This window comes from Hippocampus zosterae, chromosome 4, assembly GCF_025434085.1.
Source record: "Hippocampus zosterae strain Florida chromosome 4, ASM2543408v3, whole genome shotgun sequence".
NCBI lineage: Eukaryota > Metazoa > Chordata > Actinopteri > Syngnathiformes > Syngnathidae > Hippocampus > Hippocampus zosterae.
The window spans coordinates 15681423-15700278 of NC_067454.1; the positions used below are offsets into that span (position 1 = coordinate 15681423).

The following is an 18856-nucleotide window of genomic DNA, read 5'->3' on the forward strand; positions in this document are numbered from 1 at the left end:
TTGTCTCCTCTTTGTGTGTGTGTGTGTTGTTGTCGCTGCGCGATCCTATTCTCTCTCGAAGCGTCTTTCCTTCTCCATGGCGGTGGACTTGTAGCGGAGCTGGTCCCCCCCGTTTCAAAACTCACCTTCCGGGGGCAAGAAAGGCTCTTTTCGTGCAAGTTTCGAGCTTTATTCGAGATTATTGGGCTGCCTTGGAGGCGTTGTGTCGTTACCTGTGTTCACATCAGCGCTCGTCCTCTCCTCTTGGTCTTACGTGCGAGAACAAGCGGTTCCTTCGAGACGTGGGAAAAAAAGAAGCGCTTTGAATGCAGATTCGGGCTTTTTGCCGGGGACGGGACGTGCGTGGGTTGGGGGGGGTATCGTGGGTGTCGAGAGAGGTGTTTCGAAGGGATTCGCCGGGGTCGGGCAGCGGCGGCTGGTCATAGAGCGCAGCCCGGGGAAGGAGCTCCAAGTCCAGCCTGTTGGCTCCGCGTGGTTTCGGCGACTCTTTCGCGGATCTCTCAGCTCTCGCTTCTCGCATTTTGTGCAAACAAACTAACGAAAAAAAATTCAAAGCATGACTGTCCGATGGTAGGGCTTCTGTATGGGGGTTGAAGAGATCCTTTTTCCTGGAATCTTTTTTTTCTTTTTTGTTTTGTGTGCGAGATCTCCGCACCGACTCGCGGTCACTCTTTCGCCCCCCCTCGGCTTCATCCCACCTCGGCTCAGCTCATCTCCCTAACTCGGCCCCAGCTCTTTGCTTCTTTCGAGGCTTGTATTTTTTTTTAAAGTCGATTCTCAGCGGTTCCCAGACCAAGTCCCGTGCAAATCGATCCCGCGTGTGTGTGCGTGCGTGCGTGCGTGAGCGGTCCCCGCGTGCACGTGACGTGCGAGGGCGTGCGTGCGGGCTATGAAAAAAAAGGGAGCCCCGGGTTCTCCTTCATGACAGCAGCGGATCAGTCGGGACCGCCAGCCAAGCAGCCTTGCAAAGTGCACGCCGCCTCTCAGGCTACGCGGGGCCGTGGCTGGTTCTCGTGCATGCACGACAATCACCTGGCTGCAAACCTACAAGAGGAACTGGAAGGAAAACATCGCCCCGTTCCTACGATCTTAAAAGCATCAGGAGTGGAAACCTGACATTCTGCGGATCCATTTTTACACACACTTAACAACGCACAATGTCGAGATTTCACTTTTTAGAGGAAACGTCCAATGCGTTACAAAAATAAAAATAAAATAACAGTATCTTAAAATCCCATAAATGTGCAGTCGTGTGGGGGCGAGGTAGGTTTTGGGAGATGTCAAGGCACGAGGAGAATTTGTCAGCAGCGGCTTGTCTATTTTACACGGGGGGAGTGAGGATGGTGTGTTTGGTGTGGGGGTGGGAGGGTGGTTGTAGGTCAGACAGCAAGAAACAAGGGGAACAAGGGTCACGGAGCGAGTGCACAGATAAAAAAGCAAGGAGAGGAAACCCCCTCGCCAAACAACCGTGGGACTATGTCAGGGCTTGGGGTGATGGGGGTGGATTTTTTTTTCACGGAGGAACAGAGCGATGTTGTTGTTTTGGGGTGGGGGGGGGGGGGCAAGCAAAACACCCTCATGCTTGGCAGTAGCAAGATATAAGACTTGGTATGTAGTTGGGGTAAGAGAGGAAAATAGTAGTGCTGTAAAAAGGTGTTCATATGTACATTGCGCTGATGAGAAAAAAAAAGTGGTTGGTTGGTGCTCAAAGGGTGTTTTAGGAGTTGTAGGGGTCAGATAGCCATGGGTCAGAGAGGAGGAATCAGGGGAAGAGGTCAGATAAACACATCCTTTCCTCTCAGAATGGCCAGAATCAGCCACGTTGAGATTTGGAAGGCTATTTCCGATTCTTATTTTTATTCTTATCATGAGTTGAAATCAGTCATGCTCACGTAAGCCTCCAATTTTTGCATGTCTCCGGATTTCTTTGTAAATTTGCACGGCAGTGATGCGAGCATGAAAAGCACACAGGTAGATTTCGAGTGATCAGCCTTCCTCCCCTGTCTCACCAGCACTCTTCCTCCTCTTCCTGCTCCTCCTCCTCGTCCTCCTTGTCTCCCTTTTTCTGTTACAAAACAGACACGGAAATATTTACCTCAGCCGTATTTTCTGTCTTGCATCTTTGTCATATTGTCAGTAGATTATAAACGCAATCAAATCTACCAGTCTAGCGTTGGAGCATGATGGGTTGTGTGTGTGTGTGTGTTTGTGTGTGTGTGTGTGTGCGTGCGTGCGTGCGGGTGGTGTGTTTTTGCCACTCGCCGGGTTGCAAGGAGTTAAATATGACACTGTGGCTGAAGAAGATGACATTTGTGAAAAAATAATTGAAAAGGTGCAATTTTAATTTTCCACTCATGAGCTCGTGGTAAAGAGATATTCACATTAGACATGTTATGTTTACAATATGGTTTGCCTTTAGCTAGAATTAAAATAGATTGTCTTTTTTTATGCCACATGGAAATTTCCATTCTAATAATTTTGGTAAACCTAAATTCAATTTGAATTGAATCTGATTTATTTTCACAAATTTCATGTTGCCTTCTTCCAAAAACTAAATTATCTTAATATGTTGGACGGATCATGAATAAAATATTTCTCTGGAAAGATGAATATATATTTAAAAGAGACATTTTTTTGCATTTGCTGAATAAACATGACTTGTAATGATAAAAGTGAGAGCAAGTGCTGTCTGTGTGCCTTTGCTCTCGTGATCATTTGTCAGTTTTGAGCATTTTGATGTGAGTGGACACAATAACACAATAACAGCGATAAAGCTTTTCTTTTTTTTCCCCTTCTTTCACATCTTGTCATGTTTGTGTATTTGGCGAGCGTACGAGCACGAGTGGAGATTGTCGATAGGCGTGTTCCGTCGTATGGCAGTAGCACCGAGCCAAGGGAGGTCGCCGCTCCTGGCAGTCGTAACCCCTTCCCTCCCTTTCTCTCCCTTTTCCCTCCCTCTCTCGCTGGCTTTCTGCTCCTCAGTGTGTCTCCAAATACTGTAGCTCACTCCTTACCTCCCACCTTCCCGTTTGGCGGGTATTGGCCCAGCAGGGGAGCTCGCTGACATGTCCCCTGTCAAATGGAGTCCTTTTAGGTTGAACGCAAGGCTTAAGGCCCCCGTAAAGAACAAGATATACACATTAGCGATATGTGAAACTGCCAATAATGTCAAATAGGATCTTCTTTGTCGTATCGCTAATGTCGCCTGTTGTGTGGCTGTTTTCTCAATAAAGGCAAATGTGTGTGTGAGAGAGATCAGGGCGCCGTGGACGCCGACGGCCATTTGAATCTCAGCCGCGGTTTTGAATATGCAAGACCGTCCGCGGTATAAAGACCAGTTCTTCCAGTTGTGCTGTAGCTAAGGGCAGAGTGACGCGTCATATTATCAGAAAGAGAGACAGCGGTGGGCAGGACCTCGGCTTAGCAGTCGGGTTGAAGCAGGAGGAGGGAAAAGGAGGGTAGGATGACATGACTGCCGTGCACTCAGGTGTGTGTGTGTGTGTGTGTGTGTATGTGTGTGTGTATGCGCATGTGCGCATGTGCGTGCGTTCTGCTGGATCCTCAATGCCAGTCTCCAAACAGGATCCACTTCCCCCTCCACTTTTCTCCCAAATTCCTCACAGTCCCCCCCCCCTACTTTGTCAGTGACATCCTCGTAGAAGCAACTCTGGCAGGGTTTTTCTGTGGTTTGCTTTTCTCAATATGTTATCATGTTAACAATCATGGTTAAATCACCACAGGACACCTAGATTTACGACCCAAAAGTAAAGTGTTTGTGCAGCTGCATTAAGACTGGTTTGTATTTATTTTAAACATGAAACACATTTTCGACAATGCCTCATGATGCCTTGTTCACACTTTCCCCCTATTTATATAATTATTTTCCAATTGATTCCCCCCAAAATATAAATTTGTGTTTCTGTGCAGATGAATCAGTCGAGCTACAATGAAGCTGCACGCGCACTTTATTCACAAGTCACAATCTGCGAGACGGGAATTATTATTATTTTTTTCCATTCGACAATGTGTCGTGATTGCAAATTTGATATACCCTCACCGACGAGGACACCATGAATTTTTGCACATCTCTTTTCCGATTATTGCAAAAAATCTGGCTATGGAAGGGACGAGAATCTTAATACTGCTTTATCAATTTTATACTAAATAGCTTTGACTGTCAGGAGAAGCCCCGTGTGATCCATACCTGTTCAGAAGTGGCAGCATAGTACAAGAGAGAGAGAGAGAGTGCGTGTGAGCGTGTGTGTGTGTGTGTGGGGGGGGGGGGGGCACAGCGGCTACATCCTATTTCGGGCCGCAGCAGCTAGCATGGAGTGTCTCGGGATGGGAGATAGGACAGATTGGCATCATTAGACGACACAATTACACACTAGGCTAAGAACCAGCTCCGAGGGTTGCATTAAAAACAAAATAAAACGGACCATAGGCACACCGCATAAGCCCACCCCTTTCTTGGACCCTGGAGGCCAGCATTCCACCCTCCATGCTGGCGCTTATCATCACAAAGGACAGAATGCATAAAATATGGAGGACGCTTAGACAGGTCGGCTTTCTCTCGCCGTGGTGAGCCCTGGAACAATACATGGGCCCCTCTGGCCTGTGACTCTGACGACACATACGCCGTCTTTTTATCCTCCCCTATTCCTTTGTCATCCTCTTCCTCTTCCTTTATGTGACTGTTCTCTGCAGAATGATAACCGCACGGCCATTGTTTATCAGTGCCAGGGAAATCTGTGTTGCGCAACCAAACTGTACGAGAAATATTTCATACACACTACATACTGTACCTGCTACTGTATGACATATTTTTATCCTCTGTTTAAAAATATTGTCCTCACCAAAGCGTCAATAATACTGTTAACACAGCCCTTTACTGACCTGACAGTTTTGTTGTTTTTTTGTGGACTTAAATAGCTAAATGTGGCTTCATGGTGTCATTTAAAAATTTTTTTTTACATTTCACCTCATCAGTAATTCACAGGGAGGTCACCGAGCATCCCATGCCATTAGGAGCAAATGCAATGTGTGTGTTTATCTCTTGCGCGTAGAGCGCTGCCTGAGAGGGTTGGATGAATGTGAAAGAGATGTAACCATATAATGTACACACTGCATTTTACTACAAAATAGCATCTTAAGTGATTTAGGCAGATTGTGTCATAATGTAGATCATAATTTGAATAAAATGCTTTTGCAAGTAGTCTACCATTCCATTTAATTTACAGTAAATGTTTCACCTCATTGTGAGCTATATAGTCACTTTTTTTTTTAATTACTCAAATTTATTTCTCTCCGTTTATGCTTGTGATGGCTAAGATGTTGGAATGTACTGTTCGGATGTGACGGACCCGAGGTCTGTGGCACTTCCTCTCTGTGTACTTTACAATTTATCCTCCTTGGGATTACGGCAAGAAGAAAAGAAAAGAGCCAATGCTGGAGCGCCCTCTCGCTCTCACACCCTTTTACTCATTTTTCGCAATTCACGCGCACAATAAAATCCAGACAAAAAGTGTAATTCACTTGCAAATGTGCGGTGGCCATGTCCATGCTGCATGTGAGGCGGGGGGAGCGATGGATACAGGGAGGGAGGGGCCGGGATGCAAAGACATTAAGAACACACGGCGGCGTATTCCACTGAGAGAAGAGGAGGCTGAGGTGAAGCTACCCGCTGCCTCTTGTCACAAGACAAAACTCCATCCGCCCCTTGGTAGATTCATGGCAGCTTGGTACATGCCGTGTGTGTGTGTGTGTGTGTGTGTGCGTGTGTGTGTGTTTTAAACAAATCTTACATAGATAAGAGCCACCATATGCTAGGTGTCTAAAATGTCCCATTTGTCATCTCCAGTGCCCCAGGTGACTGTCAGGCCAGCAGTAAAGGGGTTAAAGAGCAGGGCTAGCCCTGTTTTGTCTCTGTGGCCCTCTTGCCATTGTTGTGGTGGATTTGAGCTCGGTGCACCTCACTTGACCACAGCACAAGCAATAAAATGGCTTCTAAGTGCTGTAGCCTACTTATGCTCCGCTCGTGTCAGCTGTATTCTGTCGCTACCCAGCTGTAGTTCTCTTTTGATTGCACTGACGCATTCACGTACACTTGCGTTTAAGGTCTTTGGGAGTCCATGCATATTTTCACTATTTTCACACCTTTTCCAAGGTTGTTCTGCCACGTGCGGCCAGTTTTCCTGCATGCAAATAGGCAACACAGAATGGCTCAGTGAAGGGGCTGTTTGCATCTGCACTGTTGGGTGTAGTAGACAACTGGCAGTTTTCAGACACATGCAATAGTCAGAATTGTGATTCTAAATGCCTTTTTTTCCTTTTTGGTACACACTATCAGAAAGATTGGTATAGCAGATATCAAGGCTCCATAATATACCCCACTGGGCAAATTATTGAACTCCAAGATAATTCTTTACATAAATTTGCATTCAACAGAAGGGTTGTTTTCCAAACGCAATGCAAATCTTAAGGTTGCTGCATACTCCAGCATTACATTTCTATCTGGCAGCTGTTATATTATTTTACACCTGTGTTCACTTGATTTTTGTGACAATAATGATACAAATATCATGAATAATTTAGTTTTTCAGCTTTGAGAATGTACAATACATCATGTCGACGGCGCCGCGTTTGATTGCAGAGATGATTGTTTATAGCCCACCGTCGAAGACGTCGTAATAAAAAAAAAAAAAAAAAGATATACTCAGCGTGTCTGCCGCCATGCCATCTTGTCAAATGAGTATATACTAGTGAGTGTGTCGCTGGATTTATGAAAGATTTCTGAATTATAAATAGCACTGTCTCAGTGTGCAAACCTTTATTATTATTTTTTTTTGCCAGGTGCAGCAAAGCCTGTGTTAAATGTTACACTAGGCCACAATCAAACATTCACCTACAGTGCCATGGATAAGGATACGTTTGTGTAGATTGTCCTTTGAGGGACAGAAGTATGGCATACCCCAAATTCTACCATATTATATAATATTAGCATATCAAATAATTTTACAGGAACACCCTTAATCAATTCTAGCCACCCCTCCCAAAAGCAACACATTTTGCAACGTGTTGTACAAAAAAAAATGTACAGTAATAAAATAACAAATCTAAGTAATTAAACCACTTTTGGATTTTTTTTTCATCAGTTCAATACACATTCTGCTGCTCCTTCTGGTGTGGGGGCAGTGTCATAAATACATACTAAAATGGTTATAGCTTTTCAGTGAGCTGCGGTGTTAGTCGTTCTTTGCAGAGGATAAAGAATGTATCCCTGCCAGTGTTTTTATACTGTCAACATGTGTCGCTCAACCGTTTGTGTTCAAATATTAACTGTTGAAAGAGTTATAATGCAAACGACACCAATGCTATGCATTCGCTCGCCTTTGGCATTTTGCATTGTTGTTAGCATTAAGCTAAGCAAGCTAAAGTTTTACGACGGCAAAGTGATATGGTTCTTTTGGATCCACAACGAGTACTGGTAAGTCACTGTTGTGTTTAATTTAACAGTAAACTTCAAGTGGGACTGGCAAAAATCAGCTTGAAGTCACTTTGTGCTTGAAAATCAAAGCAACGTGTTAGCTAAATGCAGATTCTTATCTCAAATGGGGTCACATGTATCTTAAGGCATCAATGTACAGTGTTTTCAGCGTCACACCTCTCCCCAAATATGTGCTTCTCACCATGGGTCTCACTGTACCCAAAACAAATGCGGTGTCTGGTTTTCCCTCTTGTAAATGAGCAAACATTGGGACCTTGGTGTCTCATAATAAATTGATTAAGTGAAGGCTCCCGCAAAGAATAAAAATGGAGAAATACACTGTCTGCCACCCAGCATAATCTTTTCCTGTATGTGTGTACAGTTTTAGAGCGGTTTTGTGCATGTGGCCCTCATTCTTCGCCTTCTCTCGCAGCAAATGATTACTTTTGCTCTTTTGTGCTCAGAAGCTCATAGCAGCGACATTGCTGTGTGATTTACATATTTAACATGGAGAACCTCTGTGACTGCTTGCTTTTCATTCAGAAGTGCAATGGCATAGAGCAGAAATTGGGCCGAGGTGGTCCACGGGGAATGGGTCTGGTCTCCCGGGGGGGTACAGCGGAGCCAGACGGCCGTGACAGACAGGTGACCTCGGCCTTGTGATGTCGTTTACCTCGTCTGGTCGCCATGGCATCAATTTGCCTTAATGAAGGAAGATGGAGAGAGAGGCTAGTTTATTCCGCTATTCCTAATGCAGGGGCACTCATTTTGGAGAATGTGAATAGCCACGCTATTTCAGATCGGTCTGAAAGTGCTTGATATCACTCGTAAGCTCAAATTGTTTTCTTAGGCTGTGAAAGAAAACAGCCAGGCCATGTAGGAAGTCAACTTGTGCAAACAGATAGAATCTAAACAGATATAGATTTTTACACCATTCTAACACACACCGTTTCCTCTACACACACACACACACACACACACACACATACACACACACACACACACCGAAAAACTCACTTGAATCCTATGCTTAAAAAAAGTTGGTTTTGGCATACATCAGTACAGATCCACTCTGCATGCGGAGAAGAGCAACGAAATGGGCCCCTCTCAATCTCCCACTGCTTGCTTTGTGTTGCGGCCAGGTGTTTCCTCTTGTCGGATCTTGCCCTGATGTCACATGTCATGGTGAGAGATGTATTTCGACTACTAGTTTGAACATTTTTGTAGCCTTTCAGGGGTAGTATGCACCGTCTGCATAGGAATCCGAAGTATCTTAAACATCCACATTTTGAAAAGTTTTGTCCTCGTTTAGGGTTAGGATTAGACCCTGCAGTTACCCTTGAGTTTTCTATTAGACTGTTCCTAAATTTCAGGAAAGCCCCTTTTGACTGACTACTCCCCAGTGCACATAGCCAGGCATCCTTAGATGCATTTTGCGGGGAAGAACTTGATCACAAACAACTTCAAGGAACGAGAACAGATTATGGTCAAAAATGTGTGACCTCTGACCTGTAATGTTTCCACAGACAAACTCCAAAATTATTTTGAAAGTTTTCCCCAAAGAGAATGGAGAGCTGCAAATCGCTTCCTTTGGGTGTATTGGCAAGTGGTCCCGATACGTTTGTCTATCAAGCTTTGTTTACACTCTAGAAAAATATTACTTTAGAGGAAGTGCTGCAGAGAGCGAGGCATTGGTCAGGGACAGGAAAGGGGGGTTGCAGACACAAGTCCCATCACTTCCTTCCTTTATATTGGTCTTTTTTTAATTTTTTTTAATTTTTTTATGAATCATGATTGTCAAAATAACATTAGGCAGAAAGGGAAGTGTAGGACTGGGGATGAATTTTCATCAAAACAGTTTATTTAAAAAAAATTTAAAATACCTTAAAACTAAAGAGTGCACAAAACGTGACAGCCCGTCTGTTATCAAGCCCTGTTAACCTTGTGTAAATGTGGCCTATCTGACTAATCAGTTCCGTTTGTTTTGCCAAAACTGCAGTTCTCATCTCACCATGTGACAGGCAACCTAAAACAAGGCTGTATGTTTTGACCCTGATCAGGAGAGAACAGTCATTTCTCACACGTTGCCGACCTGCTGCTTCCTGAAGACATCTTTGCGCATGGTCACGTGCGCGTATGCCCGCATGCATGTTTGTCCTCCGTGCTATATCTGTATGCGTTGTTTCCTCTTTTCCCAAATAGTGTGGAAGCAAACAGCGGGCGACACCTGCACCCCTTGTGTCCCGTAGTGTCTTGCGGTCACGGTGAAATCTACTCTCTCGTGTCAGGCGGCTCTGTGGGTCTTTAACAGGAAGCAGGGCCCCCACTGTTTCACAATCTTTCTAGAAACAAGAAGCAGGTAGTACACACGCTATGCTGCGTGCGATTCACTTGGTGTGATGCATGCCAGTTTTGCAGTGGATCCCCAAGATGAGTACTGTGGTGCTTTGTGATAAGATGGATTCAACTCAACCGTCTCTCCGGGGATTTTTTTTTTCTCCGCTTTGACTTGACAATGCAATGATATATGAACGCTCTATGGTGGAAGTGAACGCAGCTCAACTAACTTCACAATGAGCAAATAGGAAGCAGTTCTTCAAAAACAAGGCTTCGAACCGTTAATTGCCACTCCCAGTCGAGGTCTGCTGTCAAACTACACACGAAACACTTTGAGAATTACACTTTGCGTATTACACATAGCTTAGCCTTTCAGCTAACACTAACTCTTTTAGCAACAGATTGAACACAAATAGTGCAGCAACTCATTTATGCAGACAATAACAACAATGCTCATGGTCTGGCTCCAACTAATCATTATTTTAATCATCAATTAATGTGGCGATTATTTTGTCAAACAATCTGTTCATTGATTTAATTTTGACCTCTTTATTTAAAAACACACACACACAAAAACAGGGCATTTTTTCAAATTGACATTGTTGAAAATGCACAAGCATTAATTATGATTCAGTCCCTGATTTGGTCTGTAACATGTCAGAAAATAGGCAAGAAGGTTGATCACTGTTTTCCAAAGTAAAAGCAGAACGACGAATATTAGTGATGTACTGATGAGCAGAGAGAAGTTGAGGCGTCAATGAAAAGTATGTCTGTTTCTCCGTTTTAAATCACCCCCAGGTACCCAAGGTGGGTCCATCAGAAAAAAAGCAGCACATTGGCTGTTCCATTGATGCAGTGTGAAAAAAAAACACTTCCGTTTAGTTTAATATTAGTCAATATTGCCATTACTACATGTTTTCATCGACTACAATATTCTGTGGTGTTATTTTTTCCCCAGTGAAATATACACTACAAAAATATTTGTTGTTTTGGGAGGCGGGGGAGGCTGGAACAGATTAATGGCATTTTCATTTCAGTGGCAAAGGGTAATTTGAGATACAAGTGTCTTTTTACTGAACAAATTATACTTATATCTCAAGGCACTGCAGTGTAGTCTAAGTGGACCCCTGAGACCTGCTAGAAGGGGAAGAGGTGTGGCAATTGTCTGTTCTGGGCATGGCTTGTGTCAGCGTGTTTACTGTTTGCTGTGAGGGCATTTATATGCAAATGAGGAACAACCTATTGGGATGGCTAATTACTGTTGGGCCTTTGTGGGTGCCAGGCTGTCAGAAGCTGGCAGTTTGCGAACGCCGGCGCGGACTTCCCCTGCTTGTTTACTCATTGTCTTTCCTCATGACCTCCTCATTGACACGCCCCTTTTTGGTGTGCCGGGGCTGTTTGCTCGCATGCTAGCTCCTCCCCTTGTGGTGCTCGAGTTAATGTAGTAGATTATAAAGGCCAGCAATATGGCCCCGTTCACTTCCTCTTTCATCAGGTGGGCCGGCACTGCTTTTACACTCCAAGCCTATCCGCCAGAATACGCAGGGAGCAATTCACCCTCGTAGTATTCTCTCCCACAGCTGATGTTCCGCTAATTACGTGGGTTTATAAAAATGCATTTAGGTCAGGTACTAATGTGATGCAAATTTATGAGCAGGCAGAAGCAAATATTAACTTGTAGAGTCACTGATATTCAAAGGATGGGGACAAAGGTGCGCCTCTCTCACATGTCACATGTGAGCTTTTTATTCCTTCTGTGAGTCAGTCAGAACAGGATGAAGATCTCCTACAGAACCCACTATTTCTACAGAACTCGGGAGTGTCTGAAATAGAGATGTTCCTGCAGCCCAACGGTTACTATTTGTAGCAACGGAACCACTGATGCATCTTTGCGTTAAAAGGGTTTCATGATTAAAGATGATTCTTGTGAATATTGCAAATGGAGAAGAAGATGCAGTAAATAAGCAGCGTCTGCATGTGCGCTCACGCTCATCTGATCATGTGATCAAGGAGCAAAGACAGGGCCAAAGACAGGCCAGGAAAAGCTCAAATTGAAAAGAAGCACCTTAAATCAATATTTTATGTTTATGTAATGTTATTTTTCTCTTGCTTCGATCTGGTTTCTCTGACAATTTTCTCATTTATTTTTCAGGAACTACTTCTCATTGTACGCTTTGTTCCAAGTGCTCTTTTGTAATACTAAATCTCGACTCAATATACAACCATATCAAACTCGCTAGGCAGCATTCTTCTGGAATTATTTGCCTTGTGTTAAAACAAAGAAAGAGCAAAGAGTGTAATCTTTTGGCTTTGTGTTACCGCTCAACTTCCCTCAAGTCAAGTGTCATTGTTTTTTATGTGGTCCGTGAACCATTTGTATCCTTCCCCCTGACATGTGTATGCATGCAGAAACACGCAAACTGGACGCTTATAGTTAACTGGCATTGGAGTATAAAATGTGTTTTATATATATATAGAGCCACATTTTCAAGTACTTGTAGCAGAACAATTCAGGTAACTGCCTACAGAATGATTTGGAACAGTAAACCCTGACCCAGCTTATGTTTCCACAGCTGGGTGTGTAGGCGGAATGGGGATAGTTCTGTCCGAGTGTGACATCATACAGTCTTTTTTGGATTACAGAATCACAAGTTGTACACATGCTTTAACAAGAGATCTATAGGATGCTTCTGTAGGACTACAGTACAAACTGCTGATGTATATATTTTAAAAAAAACATGTACAGTTGTTGGTTAGTTGTTTGAATTTGTTCTTTAAACAGCACAATCACAGCAGCAGGTTAATTTAATGTGAAAGTATACATTTTTAATACTTCTGTATAGATGTTTTTTGCTCCACAAAAAGAAAATGTTGAATATTGTTCAGCTATAGGCGGCCCGGTAGTCCAGTGGTTAGCACGTCGGCTTCACAGTGCAGAGGTACCGGGTTCGATTCCAGCTCCGGCCTCCCTGTGTGGAGTTTGCATGTTCTCCCCGGGCCTGCGTGGGTTTTCTCCGGGTGCTCCGGTTTCCTCCCACATTCCAAAAACATGCGTGGCAGGCTGATTGAACACTCTAAATTGTCCCTAGGTGTGAGTGTGAGCGTGGATGGTTGTTCGTCTATGTGTGCCCTGCGATTGGCTGGCAACCGATTCAGGGTGTACCCCGCCTACTGCCCGGAGACGGCTGGGATGGGCTCCAGCACCCCCCGCGACCCTAGTGAGGATCAAGCGGTACGGAAGATGAATGAATGAATGAATGTTCAGCTATATGAAGTATAAGGGTTTGTTTAATGCATACAAGGCAACAGATTATTGAATAAAAAAGCTATCTTGGTTTATTTCATTTTTTTTATGCAAGAATATTAAGTTGTTCTGATATTAACTTTTTTTAAAAAACCATTTTGGAATCAGTAAAGTGTTGGTTTTGTGTTGGTTTTAAAATGGAATCCAATGTTATTTCGAGTTACCTTCAATTATTATAGGTTTATTTATAGAACAACAAAATTGAAATATATCAAAATCACCTTTATCAAATTCAATTGTATTGTCCCGAATAAGCAACATATCACTTTGTGTCAAATCAGTCGGTCTTATATCGATAGATCGGTCAAAAAATGTATTACACTTGTTACGCCTCAACACAAAATAGTTCATGTCCATTAAACTTCTGTTTGGAGAGTCATTTAAATGTACAATATTTGATAGCCTTACACAATTTCAATTCTTTGATGATAATGTGCAGCGAGCTGTTTGACCATGGTTTATTATTTCAGGCTTTGCAGACTTAGTTTGTAGTATCTTTTGGCTTGCAAAATGTTTCTACATCTCACTCTGTGTCCCCTTTTCCTTTGACAAGCATGGACACTTTTGGCCACTTTTAACAATCTTTCAAACTCAATCTTCTGGTACAAAAGGACCACTCACTACACGGACTAGTGCATGAAAATGCATCAGATCAGTCAGATCAGCACAACTCTAGAAAAGACTTTAGGTACCACACTACTGCTTTTGGTACCCCACTGGAAGGGAACCCAAAAACTGTGTTGAATCCCTAATTCTGGTGCCTCTTACAACTAGTGAATAATGAAACCGCAAAATGTGTATGAATTTAAACCAAACTGTAGCGCTTGGTTGAAAGGGGTCTCTCAGGACACCGGACTGGCCAATGAAGGTAGGAAAGGCCCAGTGTGAGGAAACAGCTGCTCCTTGCTGTCTTTGCTTCTCACCCCGGCCTGTCTGACAGTAGCCAGCCAGAAATATGAGGCCTCCCTCGACTTCTGTCCTGGGAAACAAGGAAAAAGGGGCTGCGCAGCACATACCGGTACAGTCGCTCTTCTCTGCGCTGCTCAGTCGAAAAAAATAATAAAAGCAAATGTTAGTCCAAGCTCATTCACTCATCATACCACAAATCAAAGTCTTCATCATATATACTACTCTTCTGCCCTCACAATACCATTGAATCATCACTTGCTTGATGTCTTTTGTCTTTTTTGTTCAACACTTTCATTCGCTCAAATTGTCACAATTACTCCGTCAACCCGACTCAGACTTTTTTTCCCCTCTCCAACTTCCCTTTTTCTCGCAACATTGTGCTGTGAGGCTGGCCTTCATGACAGCTCCTCTCTTGTCTCCGCATTTCCTCCCTGCATTTCTCTTTTCTGTCTTTTGCAGCCACGTTCAAACCCTAGCAGGGCAACGAAAGGCATTCAGTGCCATAATCCGGGTTCTCTCCATCAGGAATGCTAATACGTGCGATTGTGTGACCTGCCGAAGCCCGGCAACATCTGCAGCAGCCTATGGCGAGCCCCCGCCCTGCCCCCTGCCTTTGAGCGCTCACTCACAGCCATTATTTGATTGTTTCACTTCACGCCTGTGACTGGGCACAGCAGTTAACCCTGTAATGCTCACAGCAGCAAGCTGCAGTGCTGCACAGAAGGCCAGAGAGGAGCATACTGTGGAGGGGTGTGTGGGTTTCAAGACAAGAGCTTTCCCATGACAGGCCTCCCTGACTGCCCATCTGGACCCCTACACTCGCACTGTTTACTTATGCATTCCATCGGTGGTCACAGTGCTTATGTGTGTGTGTGTGTGCGTGTTTGTCTTGTCTACATGAAAGTTTGGCCATTTGCGGGGTAATGCCTAATTGGAGAAATTATGCCTCGCATATGCACACGCAAGACGTTCTTTCCATGAGTAGGCCTTTCTTTCTCTGAGACATCAGGAAAAGAAAATGTATTCTTGGGATCTTAAGGGACACCACTGTTTTCACCCCTCTAGCAGGTATTGCAGTTGAAAGGAATGACTGTTGGAATAGTGTAAGTTTCCAGAAAGATGAATTACTGGTGAGGCAGAACTGACAAAGTGAATCTGTGTCAAGATGGAGTGCTGCCGATTGAATTACCCTTCTCCTCAGTCTTGGCTGGACGCCTGCTTTCAAGCTACAGCCGACTATGGGCGAGCATACGGACTTTGTTGGTCTTGTGCATCCACAAGCAGTTAAAACTCTTGACATCCTTTCCTTGTTTCAACACCTTAACATGCACACACTGTGTTGATGTTGTGCAAATTGTTTTCACCATTGTTACATGATTGTAAGTCACTGCATTACCATGGCGATGGAAAATGATCTCGTAGCTTGTCATGAGTCACACTTCGGTAAGGTCATACTTTGCAAAAGAAAAAAAGAGTGCTTAAATTCTACTGATGTATGAGGTGATTAATGGCCTCATATAGCCGCATTAGATGTTCAAATGATTTATTTTATGCACTTTATTGTTTTACTCATGTGTGGCCTTAAATGAGGAAGTAATAGCTCATTTTGAACCAAGAGAACTTTATGCTTTCGTTTTTAGTACCACACATGTTGACATGTATCAGTGTGTTCACAATTTACACAGGCTTCAGAAAGTTTATTTTGGTGGGATGCTGGGAAGATTCGAATTCGGACCATAAGATTAGCATCAAACGCAGTTCATATAAATGTAATTATCCTAATAATTAGGTTAAACTGCAGATCTTCCCTGATTTTCTAATGATCTACTATTTTGACATTTGGGTGAGAAATGATTCATGATTGCACACACAGAAGCTATTTATTTGTTGATTTATTTTCTATGTATGTATTTGTTTTGATTTTGTTTTGCAGAAATGACTCCAAAAATATTCCATATTGCGAGAAATGTCTGCAATGTATGTCGTTTGAACCAAATGTCGACACGTGTAGTTTACGCTCCACCCTCCTAATGTTCCCTGTTAATATAAACTGTATATGAGTCATAGGCAAATATTAGTTGTCCAGTTCCTCTGTTGGATTGAATGGAGCCATGAGGGATTTTTTTTCGCTGAGACAAACTCACTATAAGCAACAATGACCACCCCACAAAAGTATGTAATGAATATTTAGCGTAATCCTAATTTGTTTTCAATTAGTTCATTCCAGATACATTGTCTCTTTTTGATATCTGACATACATATCCGATTAAAATAACTTCAGATGAGAGAGCTCCCCTTTTTTGTTTTTGTTGTCCCCTGTTTACAGACATGCTTCAGGTTTTTCAAGATGATTTAAAAGGAATGGGCTCTGCAGAGCCAAATTGGATCTGGGTATGTAAATACTGCTCTGATGTTTAATGAGAAACAAAGTTAGCTAATTATAGCAGCTCTGAGAAACATGAGGAGGACAGTGGGAAATGTTTCCATCACTCCCTGGCTCTATAGATTACTGCCTAATTGCCTCAATCGAATCAGGCGGAGACATTAGCCAGAGAGGCAGAGCGGGAGAAACACAAGGATAGGACTGATTACACGGCTTCGTCGGTGACTCTTAATCCAGCAGAGGACCCTCAAGTCAAGATCTCTGGCCTCGCGTGAGCCTTCTTGTCCTTGCTGAACCCTGTAAGTCCCCTTTTGGACAGATCTGAAGGTGAGCATGGCACTGTGCTCTCTTCCGTCTCGCCAGCTGCACGGGTGATTAATACTGCGGTACGGAAGTTCTTCACCTATAATTACGTGTAATTCTGACATGTTTATGCCTGATGTTAGCAGACAGCTCTTCCACTAATAACAAAGTAGTTTGTGACATCCTCCCAAACATTTGTTGCTACGCTGTTTTTCGACCTTATGATTATTGTATGTGACATTTTTAAGTGGCGGTTGGAAAACATGCAACGCTCGTCTCACCTGTACTTTCATGCCCTCGACCACTAATGTACTCTTTCTGATATCTGTCCACTTCTGGAATGTAAGTGCACAAATGGCATAGCACTGAAGGATGTCTTGATGCTGTGTAGAAAGACGGTTTTCATAACAAGCCTTGCTATGGCTGTTAAATGTGCGGCCTGGGTATGTTTTGTAAGCAGTGTGGGGGCGGATCTATAGAATTTGTTTCGTCCTCGGGCCAATATTGAGGTCAGCTGTCCAAAATGATCTCATGTTAAGGAATCGGCGCGTCAGCAGGGTCAGTGCAGAACCACCATGACGACACTCTCAAGCAGTGATAACACTGCCCTATCTTCCCCTCCCCTTTATCTGCCACTGCATGGGAACAGCACCATTCTTTGGCCTGAACTGTGCCTGCGCCCTTCACTCTGAAGCCTGCTGGTACCACCTTTATTATCCCCAGTGAGCCCCACTCTGAAATCAGGTGAAGACGGTTAGGATTAACTGGATCTTTACACTTCAGATGGTCCAGAGCGCCGTAGCTAATCCTCCCATCTTCTTTGCTCCTAAGCAAATATCTGGATGGCTCAAAATAGCCGTTTCTTGGATGTTGTGGCGTCTGCTTGAGTTGTCCTTTTCTCATGTTTCCCAGGAAAAAATAACGTATGAAATTGGGGAAAGTGTGTAGGAATTTTGCGTGGGCAAAGTAGACTCATTCCGTTCGGGAAAGAGTAAACAGATCATGGCACTCTTACAGAAACCACCGGAAGTGAGTGTTCAGATGTTTTGTTTTTGTATTGGGCTGAAAGTGTGTTAACAAAAACAGTCGTGAGTGACTAGGGCGTTTTAACGCAATGCTAGTCCTCATTTACATCGAGCGTGCCCCTTGTTCATATTCCACAGTGTAACCTGACTCGTCTTGCATGGACCAAACGCCAACAGTTGCCCTGTCAGCTGTCCAACCTTAATTGCTGAAGTATAATCAACAGAGCTCCACCCCGTGTCCTTGTTCCCACCTAAATATCAGTCACTTTTGACCCGGCAATCTCACTTTCTCACCAAAGACCACTTTCTATCTGACACCCCCCTCTTCCCTTACGCATGTGCCCATAATTTATGGCTGCTGGGTTCTTGATCAATTGATAGCAGGGAATCCTTTGGTAAATAGAGTTTTAGACACATTGCCAATAGACGTGGGATATTGATTGGGGTGTAAATTAAAAACTTAATCAGGTCTCTGAGATAAGATTTATCTCCGCCCCAAGCAAATTGCAGGGCTGACATGGAGAGGTAAAGGCAGGCCGGTGGGCAGACAAGCGCTTCTCCTCGGTGGGTGCCAAGAGTGACGATGGCTTGGCTTCTGCCACCTTCTTTGCTTCAGTGCGAGTGGCACCCTTGCTGCTTGTTGAGACATGGTGACATGGGTGATAAAATCCTCGATGAACACAAGACTGACTTGGATCAGTTGAAACCGCATCTTGAACATATTTTTCCATTGTGTCATAGAAAACCATGTTCCACTTTTATCATGGCTCATCCAAATAGGAAGTAGCTTTATTTCTTCATTGTTTTCTTCTGTTCAGCACTTTGTCTTGTTCATCCTTTTCGATATCCTCTCCCTTCACTCCCATATTGAATGTTTAATCACTTGTGTTCATTGCAGCCTGTGATGAAATATGTAAATCGTTACAACCAGCTTTTATTCCTTCAATAATATTCCCATATTGTTGAGCTCATTTTACGCCACAGTAAATTCATACGCACGCACACACACACACACACACACACACACACACACACACACACACACACACGCACACACACACCACACACCATATTGTCTATATTCTATATGTATTAAGACAATCCTTGGG

At 43.6% G+C, this 18856-nt stretch overlaps 1 protein-coding gene and 2 long non-coding RNA genes across 6 annotated transcripts in view; 1 reads left to right on the forward strand and 2 right to left on the reverse strand.

Moving 5' to 3' along the window:
- zfhx3b (zinc finger homeobox 3b) overlaps window positions 1–18856 on the forward strand; it is a 266964-nt gene that overhangs the window by 117573 nt on the left and 130535 nt on the right. The gene's annotated exons all lie outside the window — the stretch shown is intronic.
- On the reverse strand, window positions 19–864 carry LOC127599687 (uncharacterized). Its single transcript, XR_007962162.1, has 2 exons — window positions 213–864; window positions 19–125 (listed from the first exon to the last, which is right to left on the reverse strand). It is a non-coding gene; the product is annotated as an uncharacterized LOC127599687 (long non-coding RNA).
- Window positions 8063–9140, reverse strand: LOC127599690 (uncharacterized). The gene is made up of 3 exons (XR_007962165.1): window positions 8996–9140; window positions 8504–8737; window positions 8063–8188 (listed from the first exon to the last, which is right to left on the reverse strand). It is a non-coding gene; the product is annotated as an uncharacterized LOC127599690 (long non-coding RNA).